Source organism: Rattus norvegicus, chromosome 6 (assembly GCF_021556685.1).
Source record: "Rattus norvegicus strain SHRSP/BbbUtx chromosome 6, alternate assembly SHRSP_T2T, whole genome shotgun sequence".
NCBI lineage: Eukaryota > Metazoa > Chordata > Mammalia > Rodentia > Muridae > Rattus > Rattus norvegicus.
The window spans coordinates 93,947,316-93,958,143 of NC_141539.1; the positions used below are offsets into that span (position 1 = coordinate 93,947,316).

Here is a 10,828-nt window from a genome sequence, read left to right on the forward strand (position 1 = left end):
AGTCCCAGCCTAAGCTGCCGCTAAGGACCATGTTGGGGTCTGGGGCCATGAAGCCACAGGGGTGGGGGACTCTGTGATGATGTCCATTCCTCATTACTACGAAAGGCCATTCAGGGCATCCCTGGTCTAGGCTGCTGCCTAGCAGGTTCCACCCCTCAACAGCTGCAGCACTCTGGAGTATGAGCCCTGCACCTTGCCTGAGCAGCACCTGGTGGTTGGGGCAAGGGTGAGCCAGCCCCAAGGGCATGAGCGAGGGAGAGCTTACCTCACCGTTCATCTGCCATGCAGTGGCATGGGCTAGGGAGAAATGCCCTCCACCCCCCTCACCTCTTCCTACCTGCAGCATGTGGGAGGGCTGGCCCAAGGTCATGAGAGCAGAAGACCTGGCCCCACCCTTTGCCAGCTGCAACATTGGGTGAGCTAGTCAGGGCAGTGCTGTCGAGCTCGCCCTGCTGGTGTGGATTCAGGAGAGCTGGTGGGTGACCAACTCGGCTACCACCGGGCTTTGAGTTGGCCCAGCCCCCACATCCACCCTATCTAAGAACCGATGTAGCAGTCCTGAAGATCCAAAGCTGCAGGATCTCTGTGACACAGGGCAACAAAAGGATATCTCAGAGTAGTCCTGGTGAGGATCCCATAGCAGATAAGGATATAGCAGAAGCCAGAAGCCTTGACCCCAGACCAATGACTCATTGCAATGAATATTTGCAAGTAAAGATGTGTGGACAAAAGGGTACACGCTGGGACACACTGCAGCTTCCACATCAAATTTTGGTTTGTTTGTTTGAATTTTTCATTTTCTTTTGGTAGGGGAAGTTGCAAGGTCAGAGGGCGGATATAAAGGGATGGGAAGATGAGTGGGATCGGAGGGCATGATGTGAAATTCACAAAGAACCAATAAAAAGTTTAAAAACACTTATGAAAGACTTAGATTAGGTCAAAAAGGGTGACTGAGTGTTTGTGAAAAAAAACCCATATTGTTTATAGCGCGGGCTGCTGGATGATCTGCTTCTGCGGAGTTTTCTTTTCCTTGAGCTTTTTATCCCTCTGCAAATAACTGATGGCAAGAAAAGTTCCCGTGTACAGGATATGCAAGTAGACGCCAATAACTGGAGAGATCTTTCTAGTCCCCCATATACAGAGTTAAGGGAAAATATCCGTTTATTGAAAGCATAGTAAGATAGACTTTATTCAGAATCACTGAGATAAACACTGCAAACTCTAGAATGGGGTTGCGTGGAAAGAGAGATTAGATTCGACCTCCACTACAGCACAGACAAGGGAGCATTTATAGCGGAGGAACGTGTAGAGGTAAGCGGAGGGAAATTACCAAGGAGGACTTCAAGGGCAAAGTGAATTCTGGGTAGACGAGTAAGAGGACTCATGCTGCCTATAGGCAGGGAGATCAGTTAACATCTGGGAAAAAGAAAGATATCAGGTTTTGTTTTGTTTTGTTTTGTCTTCATTATTACCAGAACTATGAATGATGGTTTATTTGCCTCTCCCGGCTTTGATCGTCCGCAGATAGAGCTCCCGCTCCTAGCCCTCGAGCACATAGCAATCTGCTCTGCCACACTGGCCCGGTCTTGAGGCAACACAGGCGAGAAGCTTGCCCTGCTGGAACTGCTCCTCCAGAAGACTGCTGATTTTGGCATTCTTTTTTCTTTCGTTGTATTTCTTTTGAATTTTCTTTGATCCTTTTTTTGTTTAAAATCTCTTCCTCCTCAGGAGTTACCTAGGACTTTTTGTCGGCCCAGGGGCAGCGCATGGTGGGACTGGTACCACTTGACGGTACGGTGTGCTGTCAATAAGCACAATGCAGCTCTTCACCGGGGTCTTGGTGTGGACAAGCTCATTATTAGATGCATTGTGGACAACAGGCCCAGGAAAAGTTTCCGACATCCAATCTCCGGGCACGGTACTTCTTATTGCCTCCTGGGACTCAGACTGTATGTACCTGGCAAGGGCCAATCTTAGTGCTGGCAGCAGGCTGTCCCCACTCATATTTCTGCTTCTTGTGGTAGGACTTTCTCTTGCCGCCGCTCTTGTACAGTTGTGCCAGTTGTCCTGAGAGATACCCATCACTCGGCGCTGGCTGGAAAGAGGAAGTGCAAAGCTTCACAGTCCGGTTTCTAAAACCGAGATCAGGTATTAAAAGTGACCAAACAGTGGCTCAGTGGTTGAGAGAACTCGGAGATCCACCTGCCTTGCCTCCCAAGTGCTGGGTTTAAAGGCATGTGCCACCACTGCCCGACAATACGATTTTTCAAAATGACCAAAACTACATACTTCACAAAGACGTGAAATAAATTCACACTAAAGACTGAGAACAAATGTAGGTAAAATATCCTCATAGCCTCGAAGTAAACAAAGAGATCATAAACAAATTAAAAAGCCAAAACCATATCTACGAAAGAAAAGCACTAATATATTGGACTCCTTACAAACCAATAAACATTTTAAATTATCATTAATCAAAGTAAATAATACTAATATTAAGAGGCAATGATGGGGCTGGGGATTTAGCTCAGTGGTAGAGCGCTTACCTAGGAAGCGCAAGGCCCTGGGTTCGGTCCCCAGCTCCGAAAAAAAAGAACCAAAAAAAAAAAAAGAGGCAATGAGATGGTTCAGCAGATAAAGGCACCTGATGTCCTGAATGGGATTCACTGAGACCCACTTGGTAGAAGGGAACCGGTTCCCATAGGACAAGCACACTGTGGCACACGTGCTCACACACACACACACACACACACACACACACACACACATGCACGCACACAATAAAGCAATAGACGTAAAATCAACCTAAAGATAGTGGCAAACCACAATCTAAGAGAAAATATTCATATTCAATGCATGCATATATGATAAGAATATACACACAGAGACACACACAAATAAGTAGATGCAACAAAATAAATAAAACAACAATTTTTATCTGGCTGGAGAGATGGCTCAGAGGTTAAAAGCACTGGCTGTTCATCCAGAGGTCCTGAGTTCAAATCCCAGCAACCACATGGTGCCTCACAACCATCTGTAAAAGGATCTGATGCCCTCTTCCTCTGTGTCTGAAGACAGTGACAGTGTACTCACATACATAAAATAAAAAATAAATCTTAAGAAGAATTTTATCTAGGCGTTAGGGGTGTAGCTCAGTGGTAGTGTATTTGCCTAGCACACACACAAGGTTTCAGTGTTTGTTCCCAAGCTCTGCAAAAAAAGGGGGGGAAAAAGAGTTTTGACCGGTAAAAATATCCCCCCTCCCTTCATATGAATTTATCTCCCTTGGAAAACACCCTTGAATATCTGCTGGTGTGTATATTGTAAAAGGTCATAGATGCTGTCTGGATTATAATTAGTTTTGCTTTAGAGAAATCAGTTGTCTTTTACTGCTCTGAGGAACTGTAGCCTGTTTGTCCTGCTCAGCTATGGGCACGAAACGAAATTCGCCTTGTACTGTGAGATCAAGGACTGACTCTCTGGTTTGGACCTGTAGCAGCTTATGACATTCTAGGCAATACCCAGTATGTGCCTGGTGACCGGTCAGTGACTAACCGGCATTTCCAAAGCTTTAAATCATAATCTCCCATTTGCATGCGTCTAAACGCTTTCAACAGCTCTCCCCGTAAATAATGCTTGCCCGCTACAATTCATTGACTTTGGCTTTGTTCACTTTGACATTCCTCAGTGCGCTGCCCTGAGATTCAGTTCATCTCTTCCGTGTTAGGAAGCAGCCAAAGTGCTAAGGCCCTGTATTTACAGATCTGATAGTCCTGCATCCCGAACTCCAAAATGTGATGGCCGACGAGAGCAAAGCAAACAGCAGTGGAAGTGGGGACGATGGTGAGCGGAAACGGCAGCCTCCGGGGCCTGCGCAATGCATCAAGATGATGCTCCCTGGAGCACATGCGTCTTGAGACCCTACACACTCTTCAGGATTCTGAAGCCATAGTGACTGCATTAAGGGTGACCACTGCTTGTCAGAGTGGCCGAACCCGGATTCTCACTCCCAGGGTGCCTGGCCTCTTCTCAAGTGCTCAGATGCCTAGAAGGCGACTCTTGTCTGGAGCCCACTGACCTCCAGGATCCGTACCATGGAAAACCACCACACTAGACATTCCCTTGTGAGTTCACTTGGTACTTCCCACACTACAGTGAAGTGGCATCACCGTGCCGGTTTTATAAATGAGATTTCTGTCTCCTAGATTCAGACTTAACTGACGCACCCCAAACTTGTGTTCATTGTGCTATATAGTGTATATTTTTTCAGACACACCAGAAGAGGCCATCAGATCCCATTACAGATGGTTGTGAGCCACCATGTGGTTGCTGGAATTTGAACTCAGGACCTCTGGAAGAGCAGTCAGTGCTCTTAACCACTGAGCCATCTCTCCAGCCCACAGTGTATATTTTTTCATACGCTTTCTGTCCCATAATAATAATTTTCACTGATGTTTCTGGCTGGTTCCAGGGAAGGAAACCCAAAGTCACTGCCGTTTCTGTGTCATGGCATCAGCTTTGTCACTTGGGCATCCCTTGAACCACATGTGAGTTGATGCCAAGCAATGAGATTAAAAATACCAGCTATGTGATTACAGGACTGAGGCTTGGATTAACCTGACTTGAAGGGATTAAGAAAAGGAGCCAGGCTTGGTGCCACAGGCCTTTAATCCCGATGCTTAGGAGTCAGAGAGAGTCAAGTGGATCTCTGTGAGTTCAAGGCCAGCCTGGTCTACGTAATAATCTCAAAAATAAATGAATAAAAACAATTGAGAAAGGGGAAAGGAAGGGGAAGTTAGATCAGTTACCTGGCTAATAATTCAACCATGCCCACATAATGGAACTCCAATGAAATGAAAGATGTTGAAGCATAGTAGACCTTCCGGGAAGACTCTGTGCAGAAGCAGTAACAGATCTGAGCGCTGCGATGGGGAGAGAGCATGGACGCTGCCTCTTAGAACCCCTCACACCTCACTGTATGCCTCTTCATCTGGTTGGTCCTTGCTTGGAGCCTTTAGAAAACAGCTGTGATTGCACTCAAGGCTGGGCTCCGTGGGAAACCTCCAACTTTGTAGCTAGCTGGTCATCTGTGGTCCAGAGACCCCCAAAGTACAGCTGACATCTAAAATGACGGCAGACTCACAAGGGACCGTGCCCTTTAATTTGTGTGGTCTGTGCTAACTTTACAAGTCAGTGCCCAAATAGAGCTACAATTTATATGTCGATGTCAGAGTTCTTCCCAGATATAGCACATCACTTTTATAAGATTTTTTTATGCTTGATTGGTGTATTTGCCTGCTTGTAAAAATTACTTATCTTGTGGTGTGATGGAATACGAAATGTTTTCTAATAAAATTAATAGGATTTTTTTTTTCACTTAACAGCTTTTATCCCAGTGGTAGGGTTTTCAGGAAGTAGGTAAAAAAAAAAAAAAAAAGCATTAACAAGGAGCTGTTGCGCTTAGAACACCTATAATAGTGGATCCCACGGAGAAGCAAACAGGGACACCATGCTCTACTCCCTTGACAATAGTCACACAGCAGGACATGGTTCCAAATAAGACAATGAAGGCCCCTGGTGCTGTGGGGTGTCCTCTGGTGCTGTGGGGTGTCCCCTGGTGTTGTGGGGTGTCCCCTGGTTTTGTGGGGTATCCTCTGGTGTTGTGGGGTATCCCCTGGTGTTGTGGGGTGTCCCCTGGTATTGTGGGGTGTCCCCTGGTGTTGTGGGGTGTCCCCTGGTGTTGTGAGGTGTCCTCTGGTGCTGTGGGGTATCCCCGGTGTTGTGGGAGTATCCTCTGGTGTTGTGGTGTGTCCCCTGGTGTTGTGGGGTGTCCCCTGGTGTTGTGAGGTGTCCTCTGGTGTTGTGGGGTATCCCCTGGTGTTGTGAGGTGTCCTCTGGTGTTGTGGGGTATCCCCTGGTGTTGTGGGGTGTCCCCTGGTGTTGTGGGGTGTCCTCTGGTGCTGTGGGGTAACCCCGGTGTTGTGGGGTGTCCTCTGGTGTTGTGGGGTATCCCCTGGTGTTGTGGGGTGTCCCCTGGTGTTGTGGGGTGTCCCCTGGTGTTGTGGTGTGTCCCCTGGTGTTGTGGGGTGTCCCCTGGTGTTGTGGGGTGTCCCCTGGTGTTGTGAGGTGTCCTCTGGTGTTGTGGGGTATCCCCTGGTGTTGTGAGGTGTCCTCTGGTGTTGTGGTGTGTCCCCTGGTGTTGTGGGGTGTCCCCTGGAGAAGACTGAACGTGGGTTTAAACCAATGGAAAGCCTTTATTAGCCCGTCAGCAACTACACTGGGCTTCTACACTGGATTCTAGTGTAGCATCAAGCCTTTCTCTGAGTAAGCTTATAAGCACAAAAACCATGTTCTAGGTTGACATACTTCCGTTAACAAAAACAGTTAGGCAAGAGTAGAACTACAGAAGCAAAAAAGAAAAAGGAAGAAGAGGAAAGTTAGCACATTTGGAGACTCCCAGAACAATGGACTCTGATGGGTCCAGTCTGTTCTGGCAGGTGGTGCTGTGTGCGCTGAGTTTTACAACCTGAATGGCACTTCCATCAAGGAGTCAGCTGTGCTGAGGTCTGGACTGAGAGGGAGCATCCAGCCACACCAGCAAAGACACCCACGGATCCTGATTATGGTTCGACTCTCTTTTTCACGCTGTTCTAGAGGAGTTTGGTTACTAGAAGTAATGAAGGTGGTTTTGTCTGCTTTGATTGACAAATTCTATCACATAATCATTTGTCCTATTGTACAGTTCCTTCCTATAATCTGATGTTAATAATATGCATAGCCAATTATGCATAGGCTAATGGTAAGTAAAGGACTCTCCCTACAAGTTTACATGAAGCTGTAGTTTTTGCTTACTGCACATGTACCCAAAACCAGTTCGGGCCAAATCAGTCCATCTCACATGGTGCTCAGACATAACTGGGAAGTATGATCGAATAGAAAATGTCAAAGTTTCATGGTCATTAAGAAGATAAAAACTTATTCGACTTTTGAAGTCAGGTGTGTGTGCAACTCAAGGCAGAGGGGGGTGGGGCTCCTAGGTTGCTAGGAACATTATTTAAGTGGGATGTAAGGGTCTGAGGCTGCCAAGTGTGTTATTAGAGAAGGGGGGTGTTTATAACCTAAATAAAGTGGAGTCCCAGATTCTTAAATTATTCTCTATGCTTAGCTGCCTAAAAGAAGAGACAGATAGACAGACAGATAGATAACATAACAGCTGGACAAACTCCAAATTCTGCATCTCCATGTCTGATGACAAAGCACTCTTCAGATCTCCTTTCAGCCTTGATGACTGCCACAAACGTTCTCTTTGTCTGGTTCCACTCCCTATTAGCAGCTTTCCTCGGCAGATATCCTGTGGCTCTGGCATTTCTAGCATCTTGGGGTATCCAAAACAACTCCTACTTTACATCTGTAAAGTCGTTCCAATGTCTGGGGTCCACACATGATCTTCCGAGCTCCTCCATAGGGCTCGAGTCACGTCTCTGGCTCTGCCCTTTGTAGCACATACCTTGTCCCCTGGGCTCCAGCTGCCTGTCCTCCACTGCTGCTGCTGTTCTTGGTGGTCATCTCATGGCACTGGCATCTCCGAAACACTGCTGTCTCTGCTGCAACTGGGCCTCATCAATAGCCTCTCACAGGCTCTCTTCATGGTGCCGAGCCTCAACTCCTTTGCCTGACCCCTTCAGTCATGGGCCATCAACAGCAACTACAGCTGAACCACACCAACGGCCTTCCCTGACCTCTCACGATGCCAAGTCTCAGGTGCTCTCCTTGACTCCTTCATACCTTCAAAACCAGTACCACCTGGGTGACCCTTACACATTACCAAGTCCTGCTGCAGCACGAGGCACAACCTTGGCCTTCTCTGGAACATAGCTTTTTTTTGTGCTCTCAGAAAACTTTTCCCACCTCGGTGATGCTGGTCTCTTAGCACTGCTGATTTCTTAGCTCCAGCTAACCAGCCTTCCAGTAACCCCACCTATTTCTGACCCCAAAGCCAGAGCCACATGGCCAAAGCTTCCAAGTTCTGCTGTCTGCTGTAGCTGGAACATGGACCCCTTGTTCTATTACATTCCTCACTTCCTAAACTTGGCTATCCTGGAACTTGCTCTGCATGCATGCCTCTGCCTCCTGAGTTCTGTGATTAAAGGAGTGTGCCAACACACCTGGACCTAAGCTTTTCTCCACTTGGAACTTGCCCTGTACCAGGCTGGCCTTGAACTCAGAGATCTGCTTGCCTTTGTCTCCTGGGACTAAAGGTGTGTACCACCATGCCTGGACCTAAGCTTTCCAGGGCCACTATTCCTCAAAATCTGGATCCCAGACCTTCAATATCCACATAAACGTTGGGTAGGAATGCTGGCCTACCTGTAATAGCAGTTCCTGAGAGGTAGAGACAGGGGATGGATCCCCAGAGCAAGCTGGCAAGCTACACTAGCCAAATTGACAAACTCCAGGCTCAAATGAGACTCCCAGACTCCAAATATAAAGTACAATCACAGAAGGTACCTGACGTCACCCTCAGTCTCCACACACACATTTACACACACCCAAACACAGAACGGCACTTACTCACATGTGAACACACATGTGCATATACCACATAAAGACATTAAAAAAAAGACAGGAAGCAAAACAATACTCCCCACAAAATAAGATGGGCACTATACACAACACCTATAACACAGAAAGCCTTGGCCTTGCAGCCAGTCGATCAAATTACAACCCACGAGCTTATTAGCAGTACATCTTCAAGTCACTTAATCCCCACGAGTCTCATTTTTATGGTCTATAAAACGCACATAACAACTTCTGTCTGCTTGTCTGAAGATCAGTAGAGACAAGGCATGAGAAACTGCTCTTACAACACTGAATAAGATGAAATCCTGCTGTTTCAAAATCTCAAGTCTGAAGATCTCTTTCAAATACAGCACCCCAAAGAACACCTAGATGAAACAGACGTGTTTTATTGGGTTTTGTTTTGTTTGCTGTTTGTTCATTGTTTTGAAGACAGTCTCACTCTATAGCCATAGCTAGCCTAGAACTTGCTATGTGGACCAGGCTGGCCTCAAACTCACAGAGAGCCTCCTTCCTGCCTCTTGCCTCTGGAGGAGAAAGGACATTAGCGGGCATGCCCAGCCAGCATGCTTGCTAACTGTAGTGTTCCCCCCAACCACCCCACCACCCAGGGCTGTGAATGCCTTCTGTCCTGACAACAGGTAAAGGTGAGAAGATGCAGGGAGGAGTGCTGAAAAGCAGCATCCGGAGCAGGAGTAGGGTGGCCAAATAGAACACAGTCTTCCCATGAGTCCTGACTGCAACAAGTTGGCTACCAGGGGCAAAAGTTAAAATATCTGACAGAGCTTGCCTAAATCTCATGCCAATAATCCCAGTACTTCAGAGACTGAGGCAGGATTGCTATGAGTTCAAAACCAGCCTAGGTTACATGGTGAGCTCCAAGCCAGCACTGGTTACAGAGTAATATCTTGTCTCAAAAAAGTAAAATATAGGAGTGATGATGATGGTGATGATGGTGGTGGTGATGATGATGATGATGATGATGACGACGACAACGACGACGACGTTAAACAAGCTAAATCCTAAGTTTGGCTCCTCCACCACTAACATACCCTGCCTGGATTTCTCCAGGGTGTCATGCTAGTGGATTGAACCCTCTCTGCTGTGGCTGCAATTCCAATTATGTGTTAGTTTCCATGGTCCTCTCCTTTTGCAGCTGACTGGATGCATCATCCGTACTGAATGTCCACACTCGGTCTTCATGACTGTTACGAAGAGTTCATTACCGTCCAAGGAAGATACACGAGTGCCATGTGAAGTGGGCTTTGTGGTTAGGTGAAACGAGAACATGGACAGGGCTCGCTCGGCCGAGGAAATTCAATGAATACGCTGCGAGAAACAGGTTCGTTTCCTTTTTGCCTTATTCTCTTATTGATTCGTCTGTGCTGCCAAGGATGTTTATCACGCCGTCAACTAGTCCTCTAATTTGCAATCTTGTTATTATTTAGGAAATAAAATGAAAACCTCCTTTAGCATTAATATAATGAGACATTACTCTTTATGGAGAATTGTTAGACGTTTTAGTAACCCATATATCTTTGGTTCCCGGGGAAAAGACTTATTGATTTTTCCAGCGGTCGCTGTTAAGGCTTGAGATTTAGCAGTGGAGTCTCAGCGAGTCTGCACAGGGGAGCTGTTTACACAATCAGCGTAATTACTATCAGGGTGCACATGTGTATCACGCTACTGGTACTTACACTCTTACAGCACTATTAAACTAAGCCCTTCTCTCTCTGCCGCAACACTTGGAATGCTAAACATGCCTACGGCGCGCCCTTCTGAATTTAGATGAAACGCAGTAGAAACTACAAAGTTATCTCCTAAATATGGTCGTATTCAAATACATCTCCAGATTGATCAGTACAAGCCTACATTCCCGGGGGCAAGAAGAAAAAGGGTATGACTTTTTTTCTCTCTGTGTACAAGGGCTCCTCATTCATTTCTCCAGATACTTCTCCATTCTTCGTCCTTTCTTCGAGACCTCAGCAACCAGTCTTGCAACGGAAATGATTTCCTTTGCTATTTGTTCAGGACGTTGTGTGAACGCTACAAGATTATCTGAATTGTCTTGAAACTTGGGTGCTGATAGCCACCTAGACCAGTGGTTTTCCACCTTCCCAATGCTGCGTGCGACCCTTTAATACAGTTCCTCATGTTGTGGTGACCCCTAATCAGAACATTATTTTTGTTGCTACTTTATAACTGTTGCTACTGTTATGACTCATAATATAAATTTCTTTGTTTTCTGATG

General features: G+C 46.5%; 1 pseudogene; it reads right to left on the reverse strand.

Moving 5' to 3' along the window:
• Positions 1-1,491: 1,491 nt before the first annotated feature.
• LOC148005281 (small ribosomal subunit protein eS8 pseudogene) lies at positions 1,492-2,082 on the reverse strand (annotated as a pseudogene).
• Between the last annotated feature and the right edge of the window lie 8,746 nt (positions 2,083-10,828).